This window comes from Aquarana catesbeiana, linkage group LG07, assembly GCF_042186555.1.
Source record: "Aquarana catesbeiana isolate 2022-GZ linkage group LG07, ASM4218655v1, whole genome shotgun sequence".
Taxonomy (NCBI): domain Eukaryota; kingdom Metazoa; phylum Chordata; class Amphibia; order Anura; family Ranidae; genus Aquarana; species Aquarana catesbeiana.
The window spans coordinates 309591134-309615140 of NC_133330.1; the positions used below are offsets into that span (position 1 = coordinate 309591134).

At 42.5% G+C, this 24007-nt stretch overlaps 1 pseudogene; it reads right to left on the reverse strand.

Annotated features, from left to right (window-relative positions):
- Positions 1-1010: 1010 nt before the first annotated feature.
- Positions 1011-1142, reverse strand: LOC141103991 (U2 spliceosomal RNA; annotated as a pseudogene).
- Between the last annotated feature and the right edge of the window lie 22865 nt (positions 1143-24007).

Consider the following 24007-nt stretch of genomic DNA (forward strand, 5'->3'; position numbering starts at 1 on the left):
ATAATTAATAATAAAAAAAAAATAATTTTCAATAGGGGATTAGGCTTTTGCAGTTTGTAATTTTTCTTCCTTTTTATTTTTTTTGCATTTCATATGCAATACTTTTATTTTAGGAGAAAAGCAAGGTGCGCCAAAACTAAGTGCAGCAGAAGATGCAACGAATAGTAAATTTAATTAAAATCAGCAAAATGGCCTAAAGTGAAGTGATACCCTAGGGTCCAGAATGTATGGTGTCTCTGATCGCCCGGGGACCCAAGGCCCTTGAAATCCCCTTGAACCTACTTTTGAAGCAGATGGGGGGGGGGTGTAAAACTCGGAGGCCCAATTATAGCAATGCCTACAATGTACTGCCCCCACAAAACCAAGGCTAGGATCCTCGCCTTGCCAATTGTTCCGCACATTGATCTGCTTTCAAAGGGGTATAATTGACCCGAGTTCTGATATGACAAATAAGACTGCTTTTTTTTTGAAAAGCCAGTGGCATGCAAAACACAAAACAAAACACACCGCAAAAACTTCCATCCGGTGCCAAAAAAAAGTGCCCACACATAGAGAGTGAAACACAAAAACGTGCAACGGGTGTACAGAGTCCTCCACTAGGGAAGGACCTTACCCTGATCCCCCGGGGCGTTAGGCTCCAGACAGGGACTGAGGTACTTATACAATGGGTCCATCTGGCCGAAACCAGGTGGACCCCGTTTACTGGAAGGTCTGCCGAAACAGACCAACCCAAGTACAGTGGGGCTCCCCCGAAGGGAAACCCCTCAAAGGAGAGGGCGAACCAGTTCCTCCTGCCTAATTATATTCATCAGGAGATAATGACCGCTCCTCCCCCCTCTCCAAAGGAGGAGCAGGTGTTCTCTCCCAGAAAAACTGGTTGGAGCTAGAGCTACCCCAATCTAGGCCAGAAGGCCAGGGACCCGAACCTCCGGATCAGACCCCGTGGTTCTCCATCCCCGTCAGAAGGCTTCCCTTTCGGCTACAAACCGCTCCAGGTCACCTTTACTCCAGCAGGCTTTGCATAGCAACCGCTATCTCTTCACTATTTCGCCATAGCTCAGGGACAGAAACAAGCGCCACCTCCTGGAAACTGATAAGAACAGATACTACACTTGATCTTAGCCAAAAGGCAGAGAATCCAAATAAGACTGCTCGATAGTTCACGGCCTATCCCCCATAACACAAAAGTAACAGTAGATTGGAGAAACAGTCTATATAGAGATTCACACGGAGCGTGGACCAGAGGCTATATAACTTATTGTGAGAAAACATCTGAAAAATTAAAATACATGTTTAATTAAAATACATGTTAAATATTGACATTCCAATATCATGAGACAAAACAAGGTATATATCCAAATGTGGGAATTATTATTCATTCTTGTGTCTTGTAAGACAATGAGTAATGATCAACAATAAAGAAGCTAATGACTGTGGGTACGAATATGTTTAAATAAGGGATGTGTTATGTGAAAGAGATATATATACCAAAAATGATATATTCATATTAGGTTATATTAAAATAAGTAGAGTTAAATAGAGAGCATTATTTATTTCAAAATGAGGGGAAAATTTATTTAAAAAGAGTGGGATGATTTAAAAGGAATTTATTATGGAAAAACAAGTTCCAACCAATACGTATACTTCCTGGACTTTATAGACTTTTAGTCTTTTTATCAGTGTGTTTTGGTACCCTCGCATGCGCCATTCTGTTTTTGTCTTACTTTTATTTTAATTCTCATTTTTTCACTTATTATTTTCAGCTCCTACTTACTTTTTGCATCTGTGTATTCATGCCTCTAAATTGTCTATCATTTCTCATCATTGCTATATCAAACGTGAAGGTACTGACTGTCGTTGCTTTTCAGTGGGCTTGGACTCATATGCTACACGGTGCACTTTTTCACTCATCCATCTATCATCATTTTTTGAGTGGTTTACCTACATTGATATTTAGGTGGTGGTGATGGTATTTATTCCCCTGCCACCAGCAGACCCTCATCTCCATGATTAAGCCCCTAGGGAGGGGTAGAACATTTTGGAGCCGTGGTCTTGATGATTTGAGCTGAGGCTGCTTTTACTTGCTAATCACTGGGTGAGGTGTGCCACGTCCGGGGCTATCTCTTCCTAATTCTGCAGTATGCTTTGGGTCTGGACAGACCTTTCCTCAGCCAGCACCCTCACTAGTCAGCGGTATCCAACTCATCGGACCTTGACAGCCTATGCGGGGACCCTTAAGCATTTCTTTTGGGTCACAGAAAGCAGGAAACCATTTGGTTGAAAGAGGTAGAGCATTCTGGTCACATAGGAGGCTAGTGGGAGCACTGAAATCCAATTAATCTCGTTCCAGCACAAAACACCATACTTACCTGATTTTCTTACTGATGCTCATACACAGTGTAGCTATTATTCAACATCAACACATTTGTCTCTATAAGCTGGGAAGGGAGCAGCCTGTGTGGAGCAGAGAATATGGGTACCCACAGAAAACAGATGACAATTGGATATTTGTCACAGGATCAAGGAATGTTTTCAAGTCTGTAGGTGATCGCTCCAAGGCAGCCAGCCACCTCATGTCGAGAGAATTACACAGAAAATTAGACAGGACAGAAATTCTGCCTCAGTTGCTTTTTGCTGTCTTATAGGCCAGGACAACTCCCTACTTCACCCCTTTTCTAGGATCTCCACCAAACCAAGTGCTCTGCAGATGGAGTGCCCTGATGGTATACAGTATAAATTATTCTTGCATGCTCAACTGCCATTCAATGTCTATAGGCTGATAGTTTAGGATTGCGTAGTAAAGGTTAGACTCGATTTGAGGTTTTGAAGGCAGTCTGAGTCCCTGTTGGGGGATTTTCCCTCTCTATTTGATGTGAGGCTGGAAGTCAGGACTAGGAGGTTGGTTAAAAAGGGCCTATGTCTTGAGAGAATTTGAGGAAATTAAGAGTACATCCAAACTGACAAATGGTAGCATGTGGCATGAGTACCAATAAGCTTGGTTAGACTGTGTATTAATGAAAAACAAGAAATTAACGAGGCCCCATTGTTTTTTGCATTCCTCAAAAAATTCTCCCCACTGGCCATACTAAAATATGGTTCCAGACCTAAATAAATAAGTACTTTGTATGCCAAGGTAGCTCTTTAATTCCTCTCTATATATGATTGTGGGTTTATTAATGGGGTGGGGGTTGCAGGGTCAGAACTACAAAAGAGTTCTAAACTCCACTTAGCTCCTTTTCCCAAATATGGTTTGTTCTCATTTTTTTTAACTCAGTATTTCTATTGTCACACAGTTTATGTGTCAGGGCTCAAATCTGAACCCAGGACCTGCTGTGTTTGGCAGTTCTCTTCTTGCTGAGCCACTTGGAATGCTGTATAGCTCCCTGGACAATTCCTTGAATGATCCTACCTTGAACCTTGTTTGTCTTGAACCTTGAACCCTTTGCTTCTCCCATGAACTTTCTAATGTAAGCCATGCCTTTGCACTTCCTGTGCGTCAAATTATTGTGCTCCCTCCAGCCAATATCTTGCTCTTGTCACTCCTACTGCTGTCCGTATCTTCGCTACCACTCATTACCGACCCTTGTCTTGTTTCTCCACTACGCTTATGCTTGATCCCAACCTTCAACCACTCATTACTAACCTTTGGCTTGTTTACTGACAATGCTTCTGCTTATCCCTTCCTGGTATATCTGCTACAAGACCTCAGTTTGCTCACCTCCTGGTGGGGCGATCCTGAGGACAGTGACCTGGTACTAACATGAAGCAAAACCCATTTCCACTATCAGGAGCTCTGGTGAACATCGGAGGTGAGCACGTGTCATCCTCCAGGGTGACCTACTTCTGTACTTATCCAGCTGGTCGGTGGGTGGCTTACTATTGCTATAGCTACTGGCACCTGAGCCTGACTCCAGATCATGACATAATGAAAGCACTAAAATAAAAATAAAAAATAAAAACAAAAAGAAACAAAATATTAAAAAAGATCTTAAAATAAAACTTGTTAACTTGTTGCAGTTTTCTGTGGTGTATACAAGCAGCAAGACATCTGATGTACACAAATAAGTTATGGACTCCATACTAAAAAAAATAAAAAAAGTGCCACAACATTCCGCTTGCCAATATTCCCACTGGGAGAAGCTATTTCTCATTCTGGTTTCCCTTTCAGCTGAAAGTTGTGTGCTGCCTATCATGAAAAAGTCATTATGTTCCTGTAGGAATGGGCTGGAATGAAGGAATGGAGACTGTTCATTTCTGTCACCTGGAAGTGATCTAGGGAATTGGCAAGATGAATGCAGCAGGCTTGTCTTCCAACCTCATCTGGATTTTTTTCTTCCTTCCTAGGTAACATTCCTATGTTCAGAGACAAACCCTACAAAATATATGTTCTTGGCATTAAAATGCACCATATATAGCAAGAATGGTAAGCGCTCACAATTTTCACATTTCTGATACCCCTTAATATTCACATAAAGACATGAATGATCTATGTAGAGCAATTCAGAGAATCAGACAATCATGATATATGAATCTCTCAAATATAAAGATCTAAATAAGTGATTATATTCAGGCTACTTTTTGATTCCTCCATCCTCTCAACCGTAGTGATTGCCATACATATTTAGATGGTTGATGTCTGATTCTATTATTTTGTTTTTTTTTATAGTAGTCTCTAAAAAAAAAAAATAATTTAAAGTCTATGTATAGCCCAAACTTTTTATTTTTAGTTTGGATAGAGTAGTTTTATAATATAAAACCTTGTTTTATAATATATAACTACTCAAATGATATATACTGTATATTGCTTAACAATTTCCCTTGGGATTGAGAAGTACTCTAAATCTGCATCTGAATCTTAAATATATGAATCTATATGCATATATTTTGGCTACTTTTTGATTCTTCCATCCTCTCAACCCTAGTGATTGCCATCCATCTTTACATGGTTGATGTCTGACTCTTTTATTTGTTGCTTTTCTTTATAATTCATTTTATTTAAAGGCTATATATATTTCTTTTTAGTTTTGGATAGAGTAGTTCTGTGATATATGAACCAGTTAAATGACATGTGAATTACATAAAAATATGGATCTATATGCATTTATTCTGGCTATTTTTTGATTCTTCTAACCTCTCAACCCTTAAGATTGCCATCCATTTTTACACGGTTGATGCCTGATTCTTTTGTTTGTTGCTTTTCTTTAAAATAGTCTATATCTTTTATTCTATTTAAAGTCTATGCATAGCCCAAACTTTTTTTTTTTAGTTTTGGAAAGAGTAGTTCTACGATATATATGAACCAGTTAAATGATATGTTAATTTCTTAAAAATATGAATCTATATGCATTTATACTGGCTATTTTTTGATTCTTCTAACCTTTCAACCTTAGTGACTGCCATCCATCTTTACACAGGTGATGCCAATTCTTTTATTTAGTTATTGATTTTTAATAATAATCTGTAGGTAGGGTACAGATATGGAAAGGGAGGAGTGTACACTCATGCACCTAAAGGCTACTAGCAGCATATGCCAAAACCCAATGTATTGTAAGGGCTTACCTTAGTTGGAGTCCATATTGCAGAGATGTATGCTCACCCTTGCAAATACACACAGCTCACGGTAACAAGGTAAGAAGCTACCTGAGCTGTGAATCTATGCACCAGGGCTTGACAGGAATTTGCCAAAGGATAGTCGAAGTAAAGCTGTAGTCAGGGATTCCAGAAGTCAGAAAAAACGATAAGAATAAGCAGAGCCAGGGTCAGAAGCCGGAGTCAGTCTTGGAATGCTGACACTGGAACACTGGAACACTGGAACACTGGAACACTGGAACACTGGAACACTGGAACACTGGAACACTGGAACACTGGAACCTTAGGCAAAACAGGAGACAATGAACTGACAAAGCCCTCAGAGTGAGGCAATGTTTTATACCCAGTTGATTGGATAAACTGCCTCAGCTGAACCAGGAGTGACAGGTACTAATTGCAACAAGATCCAGAGTATGGTCCTAGTATTTCATGCAGAACTAGGCAAAGCTGGAAAGCAGTCTGAAAGGAACTGAGGAGTGGCTCAGAGGCAAAGTAATAGGAGCACTAAACAGGCAATCATAGGATCAATACCTCTTTGAGCCACATGGGGCCTGGCCGTCTGCATGGCACGGTAGGGACCGTGACATGTATAGCTTTTAGGCGGTGTTCTCCGTAATAAGCGACACTTCTCTGGCAGACAGTAGTTTAACCCTTATGCCGCGTACACACGGGCGGACTTTTCGACCGGACTGGTCTGACAAACTTTTGACAGACTTTCTAACGAACGGACTTGCCTACACACGATCACACCAAAGTCCGACGGATTCGTACGTGATGACGTACACTGGACTAAAATAAGGAAGTTGATAGCCAGTAGCCAATAGCTGCCCTAGCGTCGGTTTTTGTCCATCGGACTAGCATACAGACGAGCGGATTTCTGGGTCCGGTGGAGTTACGACGTAAAGATTTGAAGCCTGTTCCGAATCTAAAGTCCGTCAGATTTGCAACTGGAAAAGTCCGCCGAAGTCCGTCGGCGTCCGTCAGACCAGTCCGGTCAAAAAGTCCGACCGTGTGTACGCCCCATTAGACTCATAGTCACATAGTTGGTAAGGTTGAATAAAGACAATAGTCCATCCAGTTCAACCTGACTCCATGGCACAACTTTTCCCTCTTTATGCACTGTACACTACGGTACAGGTCGCCTACCAAGTCGGATCCAAGTAGTACAGGGAGTACGCTCTGAAGTCGGAGCGACTTCAGTAGTGTCTATTAAGACGCTCCCATTCACTTAAATGTGAATCTCTTTCTGGGGCGACTTGGGGCGACTTGAGGGCGTACAAGTCGGATCCCAAGTCGTCCCAGTGTGAACCGACCCTACAGATAACAGTTCCTTATTACACTTTTCTTGATACATTTCTACATTTAAATATGCTGCAGTTCCTCCAGAGATGCAGGGAAAAGGTCCCTGCACTATTTCTGGAATCTCAGGCTGCACGGGAATCGCAAATGACGTGCGCTTCCCAGTGCAGGTGCTGTTTCCAGTGCGTGTGGCTTGTCCTTGAGATTAATGCCACCCGCGCGCGGGTTGCGGCTGCAGGTACAGGTGCAGACCCGCAGTAGGAACCCCCTGCATAGATGTGAACCATGCCTTACTGTTACTTTGAAAATGGTTTTAAGAGGCAGGAAGTTAGGGAGGAACAAGAATGCAGAAAGAAATAAACATCTGACGGGGGTCCCAGCCTTCCCTTACCCCCTTAATGCATTTTTACTTTTCTCTATGTTCCTGTTGGAGAGTTTCCCCACTTCCTGTCTGATGAAACCATTGTCACAAGGAGTTTTTGTGCTTTCCCACACTATCAAAAAAAAAAAAAAAAAAAAATTTGGTGAGGCACTTAAACTTTCCAGTGCTGGGCCTGTTTTATTTCCTGGGGAGCACAGAAGAAACGAGTCAAAGCTTTATATGACAGCTCTTCCATATGGGGATATCTTAACCAGGCCCAAAGCGGCCAATGGGACCGGATTGGACAGTAAACATATGAAATGAGGATTTTGTAAATGTTTAATCGCTCTTATTGGCAATTATTCCACAGATCTCTCAACTGTTGGCTTATAGTTTCTGACGACGGAACCAGAGATTGCTTACAGATATGTATAGAGCCCAGGAAGACAGCACAAGCCGGCGTGACATTCTGTGTCAGCTACCGAAGGGACAGCTGCTGAATGTGTTCGGGAAAATCATCCATCTCGTTAGAAAAGGTCAGCAGTCAGCGAATGGACGCTGGGATTAATCCAGAGCAGCTCTAGGTTCAACAGGAATCTGTTTAGAACGCCATGGGAACAGCAACTGTAGTCAAGTTATATTTAGAAAAAAACAAAGACATGCCGTGTGCACTACAAAAATACAATATTCCAACTCTCCTAATAAACTTCCCATACTTGCTGATCTGTGAAATATACCGTATTTAGAGTCCATTGAAATTCTTTTTTTTTCTGTGTGTAGTCTTACACAACGCATACTATTTAAATGATTTTTGCTTAGAATTGGCTTGAAGCCCGCTTAACCACTTCAGCTCCGGAAGGTTTACCCCCCTTCATGACCAGGCCATTTTTTTTTTTTTGATATACGGCACTGCATTGCTTTAGCATCCAATAAAAAAAAAAAATCTAATTTCTTCATCAATTTAGGCCAATATTTGTCCTGCTACAAAAGTTATACAAACTATGGGATATTTTTAGAAAAAGTGGGATATGGCTGGAAAAACCTCAAAAAACACAGCACCTCATCCCAATAAGTAAGATGGGATATTTTTATTTATTCATTTTTTTTTATTTTTATTTTTTTTACTAGTAATGGCAGCGAACAACAGCTTGTAGCAGGACTTTGATTTTGTGGCACACAAATCGGATACCTAACTGAGACTTTTGGCACTTTTTGGGGACCAGTGACGCTAATACAGGGGATCAGTGCTAAAAAAAATATGCACTGTCACTGTACTAATGACACTGTCAGGAAAGGGGTTAACATCAGGGGTGATCAAAGGGTTAACTGTGTACCTAAGGAGTGCTTTCTAATTGTGGGGGAGGTGCTTTTACTACCGGAAGACATGGATCGGTGTTTCTGCTTCACAAGAACACAGGATCTATGTCTTCTGTACTCACAGAATTATTATTATTATACAGGATTTATATAGCGCCAACAGTTTGCGTAGCACTTTACAACATGAGGGCAGACAGTACACTTACAATACAAATCAATACAGGAGGGATCAGGGGGCCCTACTCGTTAGAGCTTACAATCTAGAACGACAGTCTGCCTTGTTTACATAGGCAGACTGTCGTTCTGTAAGAGTAAAGAACAAAAAATTCCCCTGGGAGCAGGAATTTATAGGCACTTGGCACAAGTCTATTTGAAATAGATTTACTTTTTTTAAACACATATCAATAAAAAAAAATTCATGGAATGGGTGTAGCATAAGTGACTAAAAATTCACAGACTGGTGGATGATGAGATGACAACAAGAGATGATCTCCACCCAACGCGTTTCAGAGTTTACAATACAACTCCTTCATCAAGGGTAGAGGAGATATCCAATGTCTATGATATAAACATAAGGGTCAATAACGACAACAGCAACATAGTCATTAATACATTGAAAGAATGTGATTAATAATAAATCACCAACTTACAGTCACTTTCAAGGTGTACATTTTAACATTCCATGATGTGTTAAAAAGAAAAAAACACAGTCTCAAGAGCTCCTTCTTATCCAGCCCACACTAGTGGATAGCACATGTTCATGTAGTAAGTACCTTGGTATTTATTACATAAACCTGTGATATCCACTAATTTGGGCTGGATGAGAAGGAGCTGGAGACTGTCAAACCTTCAGCGGCCACTGGGTGTCTGGTTTATCAGCGATTGCAGATGATTACACATGCCCTGTCAACATGCATGTATCACCAGGACAGGAAATGAGATGTGAGGACTGACCACGCTAGCAGGAATTAGTAGTCATCAGCGTCAACTTAGCAATGGTGGAAATGCACAGGAGCAATACAGAATGACAGGATAGCAAGGTCCTTGTGCATAGCCGGTAATAAATAGAAAAAATTTATATTAGGAAAGGTGATTACTTGTTTCATAGAATGGGACAAGAGATTTTTTTTTTGCCAGAAAATACACTTTAACCACTTCAGCCCCGGAAGGATTTACCCCCTTCCTGACCAGAGCACTTTTTCCAATTTGGCACTGCGTCGCTTTAACTGCTAATTGCGCGGTCATGCAATGCTGTACCCAAACGAAATTTGCGTCCTTTTCTTCCCACAAATAGAGCTTTCTTTTGATGGTATTTGATCACCTCTGCCGTTTTTATTTTTTGCGCTATACACGGAAAAAGACCGAAAATTTTGAAAAAAAAATGATATTTTCTACTTTTTGTTCTAAAAAAAATCCAATAAACTCAATTTTAGTCATACATTTAGGCCAAAATGTATTTGGCCACATGTCTTTGGTAAAAAAAATGTCAATAAGTGTATATTTATTGGTTTGCGCAAAAGTTATAGCGCCTACAAACTAGGGTACATTTTCTGGAATTTACACAGCCTTTAATTTATGACTGCCTATGTCGTTTCTTGAGGTGCTAAAATGGCAGGGCAGTACAAAACCCCCACAAATGACCCCATTTTGGAAAGTAGACACCCCAAGGAAATTGCTGAGAGGCATGTTGAGCCCATTGAATATTCATTTTTTTTGTCCCAAGTGATTGAATAATGACAAAAAAAAATTACAAAAAGTTGTCACTAAATGATATATTGCTCACACAGGCCATGGGCATATGTGGAATTGCACCCCAAAATACATTTAGCTGCTTCTCCTGAGTATGGGGATACCACATGTGTGGGACATTTTGGGAGCCTAGCCGCATACGGGGCCCCGAAAACCAATCACTGCCTTCAGGATTTCTAAGGGCGTACATTTTTGATTTTACTCCTCACTACCTATCACAGTTTTGAAGGCCAGAAAATGCCCAGATGGCACAACCCCCACCAAATGACCCCATTTTGGAAAGTAGACACCCCAAGCTATTTGCTGAGAGGCATGTTGAGTCCATGGAATATTTTATATTTTGACACAAGTTGCGGGAAAGTGACAATTTATTTATTTATTTATTTTTTTTTTGCACAAAGTTGTCACTAAATGATATATTGCTCACACAGGTCATGGGCATATGTGGAATTGCACCCCAAAATACATTCTGCTGCTTCTCCTGAGTACGGGGATACCACATGTGTGGGACTTTTTAGGAGCCTAGCCGCGTACGGGACCCCGAAAACCAATCACCGCCTTCAGGATTTCTAAGCGTGTACATTTTTGATTTCACTCTTCACTGCCTATCACAGTTTCGGAGGTCATGGAATGCACAAACCCCCCCCAAATGACCCAATTTTGGAAAGTAGACACCCCAAGCTATTTGCTGAGAGGCATGGTGAGTATTTTGCAGCTCTCATTTGTTTTAGAAAATGAAGAAAGACAAAAAAAAAATTTTTTTTTTCTTTTTTTAATTTTCAAAACTTTGTGACAAAAAGTGAGGTCTGCAAAATACTCACTATACCGCTCAGCAAATAGCTTTGGGTGTCTACTTTCCAAAATGGGGTCATTTGGGGGGGTTTTGTGCCACCTGGGCATTCCATGGCCTCCGAGACTGTGATAGGCAGTGAAGAGTGAAATCAAAAATTTACGCCCTTAGAAAGCCTGAAGGCGGTGCTTGGTTTTCGGGGTCCCATACGCGGCTAGGCTCCCAAAAAGTCTCACACATGTGGTATCCCCGTACTCAGGAGAAGCAACAGAATGTATTTTGGGGTGTAATTTCACATATTCCCATGGCATGTTTGAGCAATATATCATTTAGTGACAACTTTGTGCAAAAAAAAAAAAAAAAAAATTTGTCTCTTTCCCGCAACTTGTGTCACAATATAAAATATTCCATGGACTCGACATGCCTCTCAGCAAATAGCTTGGGGTGTCTACTTTCCAAAATGGGGTCATTTGGGGGGGGGTTTGAACTGTCCTGGCATTTTATGCACAACATTTAGAAGCTTATGTCACATATCACCCACTCTTCTAACCACTTGAAGACAAAGCCCTTTCTGACACTTTTTGATTACATGAAAAAATTATTTTTTTTTGCAAGAAAATTACTTTGAACCCCCACACATTATATATTTTTTTAAAGCAAATGCCCTAAAGATTAAAATGGTGGGTGTTTAATTTTTTTTTTTTCACACAGTATTTGCGCAGCGATTTTTCAAAAGCATTTTTTGGGGAAAAAACACACTTTTTTACATTTTAATGCACTAAAACACACTATATTGCCCAAATGTTTGATGAAATAAAAAAGATGTTCTTAGGCCAAGTACATGGATAACAAACATGACATGCTTTACAATTGCGCACAAACGTGCAGTGGCAACAAAATAAATACATTTTTAACCACTTGCCGACCGGGCCATAGTCGAAAGACGTCTACAGCGCGGTCGGCTAGTTCTGGGTGGACGTCCCTGGGACGTCCTCCCAGAATACTGCTCTCGCGCGCCCCCTGGGGCGCGCACCCGAGAACTTCCGTGACCGCCGGGTCCAGAGGACCCGGCGCATCACGGATCACGGTAAACGGCCGCTAATCGCGGCCATTTACCATGTGATCGCTCCGTCAAATGACGGAGCGATCACATGTCAACAGACCGGCGTCATGTCATGACGCCGGTTCCTCCCTCCCCTCTCTGTACCGATCGGTACAATGTGAGGGGAGAGGGGGAGGGATCGGATGGCAGCACCGCTGTGGGCTGTATGTGTAGTGCTCACAGCGGTGCTCAGTGACAATTGCAGTCACATCCATCCATCCCTCCATGCTCAGCCATCCCCGCAATACTCTGCGTAATACCCCGCAATACTCTGCGTAATACCCCGCAATACTCTGCATAAATACCCCGCAATACTCTGCATAAATACCCCGCAATACTCTGCATTATACCCCGCAATACTCTGCATTATACCCCGCAATACTCTGCATTATACCCCGCAATACTCTGCATTATACCCCGCAATACTCTGCATTATACCCCGCAATACTCTGCATTATACCCCGCAATACTCTGCGTAATACCCCGCAATACTCTGCGTAATACCCCGCAATACTCTGCATAAATACCCCGCAATACTCTGCATAAATACCCCGCAATACTCTGCATTATACCCCGCAATACTCTGCATTATACCCCGCAATACTCTGCATTATACCCCGCAATACTCTGCATTATACCCCGCAATACTCTGCGTAATACCCCGCAATACTCTGCGTAATACCCCGCAATACTCTGCATAAATACCCCGCAATACTCTGCATAAATACCCCGCAATACTCTGCATTATACCCCGCAATACTCTGCATTATACCCCGCAATACTCTGCATTATACCCCGCAATACTCTGCATTATACCCCGCAATACTCTGCGTAATACCCCGCAATACTCTGCGTAATACCCCGCAATACTCTGCATAAATACCCCGCAATACTCTGCATAAATACCCCGCAATACTCTGCATTATACCCCGCAATACTCTGCATTATACCCCGCAATACTCTGCGTAATACCCCGCAATACTCTGCGTAATACCCCGCAATACTCTGCATAAATACCCCGCAATACTCTGCATAAATACCCCGCAATACTCTGCATTATACCCCGCAATACTCTGCATTATACCCCGCAATACTCTGCATTATACCCCGCAATACTCTGCATTATACCCCGCAATACTCTGCATTATACCCCGCAATACTCTGCATAAATACCCCGCAATACTCTGCATAAATACCCCGCAATACTCTGCATTATACCCCGCAATACTCTGCATAAATACCCCGCAATACTCTGCATTATACCCCGCAATACTCTGCATTATACCCCGCAATACTCTGCATTATACCCCGCAATACTCTGCATTATACCCCGCAATACTCTGCATAAATACCCCGCAATACTCTGCATTATACCCCGCAATACTCTGCATTATACCCCGCAATACTCTGCATTATACCCCGCAATACTCTGCATAAATACCCCGCAATACTCTGCATAAATACCCCGCAATACTCTGCATTATACCCCGCAATACTCTGCAATATACCCAGCAATATACCCTGCACTACTCCGCAATACTCTGCAATACCCCGCAATTTTTAACCAGTTCCCGCCCACAGTCATACAACGTCCTTGACTTTGAGCGGGTATATCTGAATGATGGGTGCAGCTACAGGCATCATTCAGATATCAGCTTTTTCAGCCGGCGATTCCCTACACCATAAGAATGATCATAGTGGCTGTTACACTGCTTGATCGTTCTTACGGGAGGCGAGAGGGGACGCCCCCCCCTTCCCGCCACCCTCCGGTGCTTCTACCGACTCACCGCTACGATCGAAGCCAAGATCGTTTTTTTTTTTTTTTTTAATTTCAGGCTTCCCAGCCTAGAGGTGAGATGTGGGGTCTTATTGACCCCATATGTCACTGTAAAGAGGACCTGTCATGCCATATTCCTATTACAAGGATGTTTACATTCCTTGTAATAGAAATAAAAGTGATCAAAAATTTTTTGGGGGGGGGAAAAAGTGTCAAACTAAAATAAATAAAGTAAAATAAACAATAAAAAAAAAAAAAAAAATGTTTAAAGCGCCCACATTCGTGTGCTCACATGCAGAAGCGAACACATACGTAAGTCCCGCCCACATATGAAAACGGTGATCAAACCACACATGTGAGGTATCACTGCGAACGTTAGAGCGAGAGCAATAATTTTGGCCCTAGACCTCCTCTGTAACTCAAAACATGTAACCAGTAAAAAATTTTAAAGCGTCACCTATGGAGATTTTTAAGTAGCGACGTTTGGCACCATTCCACAAGAGTGTGCAATTTTGAAGGGTGACATGTTGGGTATCTATTTACTCGGCGTAACTTCATCTTTCACATTATGCAAAAACATTGGGCTAACTTTACTGTTTTATTTTTTTTTAAAGCACAAAACTGTTTTTTTTCCAAAAAAAAGCGTTCGAAAAATTGCTGCGCAAATACGGTGCGAGATAAAAAGTTGCAACAACTGCCATTGTATTCTCTAGGGTCTTTGCTAAAAAAAATATATATAATGTTTTGGGGTTCTATGTAATTTTCTAGCAAATAAATTATTATTTTTACATGTAGGAGAGAAATATAAGAATTGGCCTGGGTGCTCCAGAACGCCTGGAGGTGCTCCGTGCATGTTGGGCCTCTGTATGTGGCCACGCTGTGTAAAAGTCTCACACATGTGGTATCGCCATACTCGGGAGTAATAGCAGAATGTGTTTTGGGGTGTAATTTGTGGTATGCATATGCTGTGTGTGAGAAATAACCTGCTAATATGACAATTTTGTGAAAAAAAAAAAAGAAAAAAAAAAATCTTGATTTTGCAAAGAATTCTGGGAAAAGATGACAATTTCAAAAAAACTCACCATGCATCTTTCTAAATACCTTGGAATGTCTTCTTTCCAAATAGGGGTCATTTGGGGGGTATTTGTACTTTTCTGGCATGTTAGGGTCTCAAGAAATTAGATAGGCCGTCAGTACTTCAGGTGTGATCAATTTTCAGATATTGGCACCATAGCATTTGGACTCTCTAACATTCACAAAGACCAAATAATATACACCAAGTTGTACTTATTTTTACCAAAGATATGTAGCAGTATAAATTTTGGCCAAAATTTACAAAGAAAAATTACTAATTTGCTAAATTTTATAACAGACACAAAGAAAAATTCATTTTTTTACCAAATTTTCAGTCTTTTTTCTTTTATAGCGCAAAAAATAAAAAACCCAACGGTGATTAAATACCACCAAAAGAAAGCTCTATTTGTGTGAAAAAAAGGACAAAAATTTCATATGGGTACAGTATTGTATGACTGAGTAATTGTCATTCAAAGTGTGAGAGCACCGAAAGCTGAAAATTGGTCTGGTTAGGAAGGGGGTTTAAGTGCCCAGTGGTCAAGTGGTTAAAAGCCTTTAAAAGCCTTTACAGGTTACCACTTTAGATTTACAGAGGAGGTCTACTGCTAAAATTACTGCCCTCGATCTGACCGTCGCGGTGATACCTCACATGCATGGTGCAATTGCTGTTTACATTTGACGCCAGACCGACGCTTGCGTTCGCCTTAGCGCGAGAGCAGGGGGGACAGGGGTGCTTTTTTTTTTTTTTTTTTTTCTTTATTATTTTTTTGCTTTTTTATCTTATTTTAAAACTGTTCCTTTCATTTTTTTTTTTTAATCATTTTTATTGTTATCTCAGGGAATGTAAATATCCCCTATGATAGCAATAGGTAGTGACAGGTACTCTTTTTTGAAAAAATTGGGGTCTATTAGACCCTAGATTTCTCCTCTGCCCTCAAAGCATCTGACCTCACCAAGATCGGTGTGATAAAATGCTTCCCCAATTTCCCAATGGCGCTATTTACATCCGGCGAAATCTAAGTCATAAAATGCTCGTAGCTTCCGGTTTCTTAGGCCATAGAGATGTTTGGAGCCACTCTGGTCTCTGATCAGCTCTATGGTCAGCTGGCTGAATCACCGACTGCATTCTCAGGTTCCCTGTTGAGACAGGAGAGCCAGAGAAAAACACGGAAGACGGTGGGGGGGGCATTCTCTCCCACTGCTTGTAAAAGCAGTCTAGAGGCTAATTAGCCACTAGGATTGCTTTTACATGAAAGCCAACCGCTGGCTGAAAAGAATGATACCAAGATGATACCTAAACCTGCAAGCATCATTCTGGTATAACCACTCAAAGTCGTGAATGGTGTACCTGAAGACAAAAAAATGGTTAACAATAAAGCACAGTAAACGGTAAAGTATAAAAAATTGCATACCTGAAAAGCAAACATGATAAAACATAATAACAATAAAACATTGCAGAATAGAATACAGTAAAAAAGAGCAGAACAATAGAGAGAATAGAGAGAGAGAGAACAATAAAACGACAATTATTATTTTTTATTTTATATTTTTGTTTGTGTTTTTTTTTTTTTTTACACTTTTTTTGTAACTGTAACTTTTATAACTGTAACCGGTTCCAGGTTCGGGTCTCTCAAAATGCGATGGCATCTTGGGAGACCCTGTGAAAGTGTGTCCTAGTCTGTGCAATGCTGTACCCTACGCTAATACTCAACTAGTGAATGGTAGCGTTCAAAACATTCACCAATGCAAAGACCAGGATTGACAGGAGGGACAATAATAGCGGGTGTCACGCCTATATCCGCGTTTGCTGCAGACACAACATCTTTTTTGGGGGGGTTCGTTGTGTAGGGGTACTCGGGAGGACATAAAAATGCCTCTCATGCAGCCGACTGCATTTGGTTGGGGATGTGAATGGGGGAAGTACGGGCGCTGCAGAAGTGGTGGGTTCCCAATTAGGATTGGCGAATGCAGCAGGAAGGGCATTATGGGCACGACGGGCCTGTGTTTGTCTTTTTGGTGGCAGCGGGACACTATTTGTGCTTGCCACCTCACCAGCTTGAACTGCACTTATGGGACTCGCCACGTCACCAAGTGTTACTGCAGTGCTGGTTTGACTACGACCGGGGTGTACTAGGCCGCTGGCGCTTGCCAGTTCACCAAAACGCTACCAAAAAAACTGTTAACGATCGCAGGGATCAGGCCTGACTCTGCGAACGCTGCAGTTATGCGTTTAGTGTTTTGTAAGTGACAGTGATCGATCGATACTGCACTTGGGTGGGCTGGGATGGGCCGGGCGGAGGGGTAAAACGCAGGTGCTAGCAGGTATCTGGGCTGATCCCACTAACACTGCGTTTTTGGGAACCCTAAACTGCTGGGGACGCCAGTATAGATCTGATCGGATCAGATTAGATATTGATCAGTTCAGATACTATACCACTAAGGGAGGTGTACGGTGCGTGCGTGGGTGTTAGCGCTACTGGCACTAACCTGACGCTGCCTGGGTCTGGTGCTTGCCAGTTCACCAAAACGCTACCAAAAAAACTGTTAGCGATCGCAGGGATCAGGCCTGACTCTGCGAATGCTGCAGTTATGTGTTTAGTGTGTTGTAAGTGACAGTGATCGATCGATACTGCACTTGGGTGGGCTGGGCTGGGCCGGGCGGAGGGGCAAAACGCTGGTGCTAGCAGGTATCTGGGCTGATCCCGCTAACACTGCGTTTTTGGGAACCCTAAACTGCTGGGGACGCTAGTATAGATCTGAACGGATCAGATATTGATCCGATCAGATACTATACAACTAAGGGAGGCGTATGCTGCGTGCGTGGGTGTTAGCGGTACTGGCGCTAATCTGACGCTGCCTGGGGCGACGCATATCACCGCCGGGCGATCAGGTGGCTAAACCTTTATTCGGTAATAAACGGCGGGTCCCCTGACACTATAAAAAATAAACGAACTAACCAGCGTCACCCGTAAATGTTATACGGTGATCAGTGGTGAAAGGGTTAACTAGGGGGCAATCAAGGGGTTAAAACATTTATTAGATAGTATATGGGGGTCCCTGTCGCTATAAAACGCTGACGGCGAACCTAAATATTTACGTCCCTAACTAGCGTCACCAGCGACACTAATACAGCGATCAGAAAAATGATCGCTTAGCGACACTGGTGACAGGGGGTGATCAAGGGGTTAAAACTTTATTAGGGGGGGTTAGGGGGGTATCCTAGACCTAAAGGGGGCCTAACACTCACTGCCCTAACACTGTAACTGTCACAAACTGACACCAATACAGTAATCAGAAAAAAAAAAAAAACCTGCTTGGTGTCAGTTTGTGACAGGGGGGGGGGTGATTGGAGGGGGATCGGGGGGCGATCGGGGGGCGATCGGGGGGGGATCGGGGTGTTTTGTGTGCCTGGCATGTTCTACTGTGTGTGTGTAGTGTGTTGGTGCACTCACATTACAGTCTTCTCTCCTCGGCCCGGAACGGAAAATACCGAGCCGAGGAGAGATGACATAATTTCCTCTGCCTCTGTGTACAATACAGAGGCAGGGAAATGATCCCATTGGCTGGGAGCGATCGCGAGGGGGGGGCCACGAATGGATGGCCTCTCCCTCACCACCGATCGCTGGGGGAGATTTGCCGACCGCCGCAGGCACCGGGGGGGGGGTCCGATCGGACCCCCCACCCGCGGGCAGGCAAGGACGTACCTGTAAGTCCTTTTGCCTGCCCATGCCATTCTGCCGCCGTACATCGTCGTGCGGCGGTCGGCAACTGGTTAAGTCACTGCCGCCTCCTGAATGCCTGTTTTTTGTTTTTTTTTTCAGGCAAAGGAGGATTTCATATGTGTTTGGCTTGCGATTGTGGTGCTTCCCTATGCCCTATTGCCTGGTATAATTTTTGCTGTGCTGCAACTGCAACAATGTATACTAATTTAGCACTACCCCCGTGGGACCCGCAGATTTGTGTCCCAGGTTCTTTTCCCTCTGTGGAGGAGCTAAGTTCATGCTCTTGCCTTCATGCTTGAGCCAGGAAGTAAATGCTTCATGAATCATTTGCCCTTACTCAAGATGGTCACAGCCAGAAATGCCAGGGGGGTGTTTTTCAAAGTGATCTTTCAGCAAAATAAAGCATGGAGACATGGATGGATGGGCAGGTTTCAATATAAGAAAATAAATTAAAGAGCGTTTTTGGTTTGTGGTGCTCAGATACAGAATAGTTCCACATGAAGACATGAAGTGGACAGCACTGAGACATCATAAATAATGTTCCAGATTAGGCAAGCCTTAATACTAGTGCACCAGCAGCAACAGTCACAAGGATCCCTCTCTCTCAGGTCTGTACTCACAGTGTCTCTGGGGCTTGGATGTCTCCCTCCAGACTCCTTCCAGCCCTGGTCGGACTTTAGAGGCATAGCAAACCTAGGGAAGCATAGTCAAAATAATAATATAATAAACTTTATTGCGTACAAATGCATACATTAAAAAAAAAAAAAAAATTAACAAAAAGTTAAAAAATCATCTATACAAGAATATACATAATAAGAGCCCCAATGCGTCTGCGCGTTTCGTAAAAGACTTCTTCAGGACACATTCAGGTTTCAATTAATGCAAGAAAGGGTCTCACTTATGAGGAGGCTTTCAAAGATTCAAATGATAATAGTTCAAATTTTTCCACTATGTCAAGGTCTTGTCAATAAAGATAGGTGACCACCAACTGTTTCCATATACATCCAATCTCAGGGTTCATTTCAAAAGACCCAACAAGTTGCCATTATGTTCCATCAATATCAGGGTTCATTTCCAGCAAAGGAAGAACTAAACAGTTGCCATTAATTCCCATCAACCAACAGGGCATCAAACAGCCCATAGAACACATCAGCTCAATAGTCCATATGGAACCATGCAAAAAGCACTAGGGGAGCTGGTAGTAAGATAAGACGTATATACTCAGGAGGATACAGAGATGTTCCTCCTTTCTTGCCATTTAATTATACGGATGTGGCCATAGGAGTGGTTCCTTTTACATTTTGTTCAGGCAGACAGAAGTATCCAGATCAGATCCTCAGTGAAATCCCTTTTAACTCTTTTTGAACTTGCAGCAGAGAAGGCCCCCCAGATATGCACAGCTAGGTCCTCGATGAGACAGGTAGACTCTTCAGCTGGACTGCAAAGAAGGGTTGGTAGTCCTTCTGGCTGGGAACCTCTCCACCTGGGGAAAAATCCTACTCTCTAAGGCTCCAAACTAGTTATGCACTCCCCAACCACCATCTGGGCACACTTTCCCAGGGATTGGCTGGAGCTACATAATTATTCAGGTTGCTCATTTGGCTCCCCCATTCACAATATTCTGGAAATTCTGGAAGACGGGGGGGAGTAAGCAAACTTGCAGCCTGTAGAGCCCAGAGCGGCCTAAAGAAATCACATGCTGCTCTGTTGATTACAGGAGAACCACAGAATTAAATTTGCCTAATCATTAATTGCAGCATGTCTAGGAGGGCTGCTACGCTTACACAGCCAGTGCAGTCACTCGCCCTGTTAACTTGAGATTGGGTGGTCATGGGAGGGGGGTGGGTCAGGTGGTAAAACTTAGGCTCAGCCACCTATATTTCCTGCCCCTCACCCGCCAAGTAAATGATTCCTTTTTTTCAAATTGCAAGGTACCTTAACAAAATAACACATTACTTATCAAAAACAGAGCAAAATGAACAAACTGTAATACAGTTTTGCATCTTGAAGCTAATGGAGAAAAAATATGTAACCTTGCATTCCAACCCGACGTCTTTGAACAAACAAAATCACTGTCTACAGTACCAACCATCTCCGCTAAAACACAGAATTAAAAAAAAAAAGTCAAAGTCCCCTAAATGAAAAGAATATTTTCCATTGAGCAAATTTGGTGTTCACTTAGAGGCATTGAAATGCATTTTGATCCGCCATTATCAAAGACATGGAAAATTCTATTCCTTTTCTTGTGCTCGGAAATGTGCATTTTTTGGAATCGAGCCTTGCGTTATTGGCATAACTAATCGCACGAAATGTAACGGTCTTACACCAGCGCAATGACATATTTCCCGTCTTGTTATTATGCAAACCGCAAATCTAAGACATATTTGCTTAAGGAGAAAAAAAAAAATAATCGCACTGACGGTAGAAATAACTAATCAGTAAAATATGCAATACGATAATTTTTTTTTTTTGCTCTTTACAGGGAGTGATAGGGAATGAATCAAAAATGATTCTAAACAGATTGTTTAAATTATAAATCTTTTGCTTAATCCCGGAGATTATTCAACAAAACCTACCTTCACTCTACAGTATTTACAAAGTCTGTTGTGGATTACTAACATCGCCGGTATGACCTGTTTCTAATTTATTGCTTTCATTTACGTTAAATATTAAAAGGGTCCATTTGTACCACCGCGTGTATGTACATGAATTCTTCGTTGGCTGTATCTCTGAAAAGTTAAATCTTGTGATTTACGACTGCATGGTGCACCGGGGGAATCTGGTGGACACTGATAGAGATAAAAGCACGGGCGTGTATTGCTCTTGGTCCATGTTGAAAGGGCGAGACTGGTGCGCCAAATAAAGGAGAGTTATCATGAAAGTAAATTTTAGAATGTTTTGTATCAGATGAATAACAAGTGGCGGTTGTAGGTTTTAGACTCATTAGACACTAGTAGCAGTGTTTGCAGCTCCCGTCAGAAGTTGAAAGAAGGTTTGCAGACATTCAGGAGGCAAAATTGCCACCTCCTGATGATATGTGGGTTTTTTTGGCTTTTTTTTTACTGTCCAACTTATTTATTTCAGGTACTTGTATAGCACTGTCAATTTACGCAGCGCTTTAAATATACATTGTACATTCACATCAGTCCCTACCCTCGAGGAGCTTACAACCTAAGGTCCCTAACACACATTCATACATATACTATGGCCAATTTAGACAGGATCGGATTAACCTACCAGCATGTCTTTGGAGTGTGGGAGGAAACCGGAGTACACGGAGGAAACCCACGCAGGCACAGGGAGAACATGCAAACTCCAGGCAGATGGGATTTGAACCAGTGACGCTTTTTGCTGCTAGGTGAAAGTGCTAACCACTACACCACTGTGCTGCCCCAATGGCAATTTAGCATAGCGGGACCACGCTGAAACTGTGAGCCAAACGCTTGAATTGTGGCACAATCCTATTCACTTTGGTGAGTGCCGCCTGCCAAACTCTCTGCACACCCCATTAAAATTTCCACAATACGTTCTCAAAGTGTACTCAACCAACCGGCACCCTGTGGCTGGATTGGGGAGGGGGGGGTTAAAAGTACGGATCAACCTGCCTGTTTTTACTGCCCCCTGACCACCTAAAAGGAAGGAATCTTATAGTTCTCTTAACTGTCATAACTTGTTTTTTTTTGTGTGTGTAGCACCCACCTAGTGTAAAGTAGGCTGATAGGTAAATTTAGTTTGGCTCCTCTGTAATCAGTGGAGCAGGGGTTGATTGTTCAGGTCTGCTCAGTGTCTCACAGGCTGCTGCTCTGATTGCTTTCCCCTTAATCTAGAGGATTCTAGAATTGGGGAGGGAGGAAGAACAGAGTGAGCAGCCTGAATATTTGTGGGACTCCAGCCAATCCGTGGGGAGGTGTCTTTTCTGTCAAACAGGAATGTACCTAACAATCTACATGACTTCTTAACAAAAATATTATACTTACCTGAGATCTATCTGGATCCAGCGAAATTGCACAAGAGTCTTGGCTATCTGGGACTCTCCCTCTCCATTGGCTGTCAATTAAAGTCAGTGAGCCAATGAGGAGAGAGAGGGGGCGGGCCGAGCCATGGCTTTGTGCCTGAATGGACACACAGAGCAGCAGCACAGCTTGGGTGTCCCCATAGCAAGCTGCTTGCTGTGGGGGCACTTGGCAGCAGGAAGGGACCAGGAGTGCCAGCGAGGGACCTGAGAAGAGGAGGATCGGGGCAGCTCTGTTCAAAACCACTGCACAGAGCAGGTAAGTATAACGTGTTCGTTATTTTTAAACAAAAAAAATAGACTTTAATAATACTTTAAATATGCTAAATGCATTTCAGGTTCATCATGTATTAGAGTTTCTTGCCTTTAGAAAGCAGCAACATCCTGAAAAAAACTTGTACTCCTTTCAGTATTCAGTAGAGAAGATCCCTTGCTCTATGTGCAGTCTCTATGCAGAGGGTCCATCAAACACACCCTACAGAGTCAGATCTATAGCTTTCCTGTGTGCTTCTCTGTAGGCAAATGGGGGTAGATGTTTTAGGCTATACCCGAGAAGGTATGGTGCAGCTCTGTTGGGTTAGTGGTACTGCAGATTTAAAGCTGAGATCCTTTAATGACTAAATCACTTTCTCCTTTACGCCTGGTAGTAAGCACATTGGTCACATGACCACTTCTTACTACTGGTAGCCTGGCATAGGTCTAATGTGTCTTCTGTTTTTGGCTCCAGACACCATCTTGGGAGAGCCTGAATCTGGTTTGACACAAATTCTCTCAACATTTTGGTGGGTCTTAGGGACACAGAGGTGTTATAAATATATTATGTTATAAATAGCACATTCTACATCACCAAGGAGCCTTGGAGGGGGATGTGGACAAGACAGGGACAGGAACCCATTTATTAGGGACAATTAGGCCTTGCCCCCCAGCTGGGAGTAGTTTGGAGCTCTAGGAACTTGGTGAGTGGAGATTCCAGATACCGCATCAGAAGACTGGTATAGTGCTAGCCATCAGAAGAGAGGTCTAGCATTAAATGGGGTGATGACTGATAAGATTACTAGTCTTTCCACAAGCTTAAAGAAGTCATGCTTTGCATAAACTCCTGTCTCTAAGAACAGACCTCTAGTTCTGAATTCCTGTTTAGTGTTTACTGTGCCCTATTGTATGGAAGTGGATCTACATAAGGTTAGAGTGTTATGGTATTTGTGGGTTTTCTTG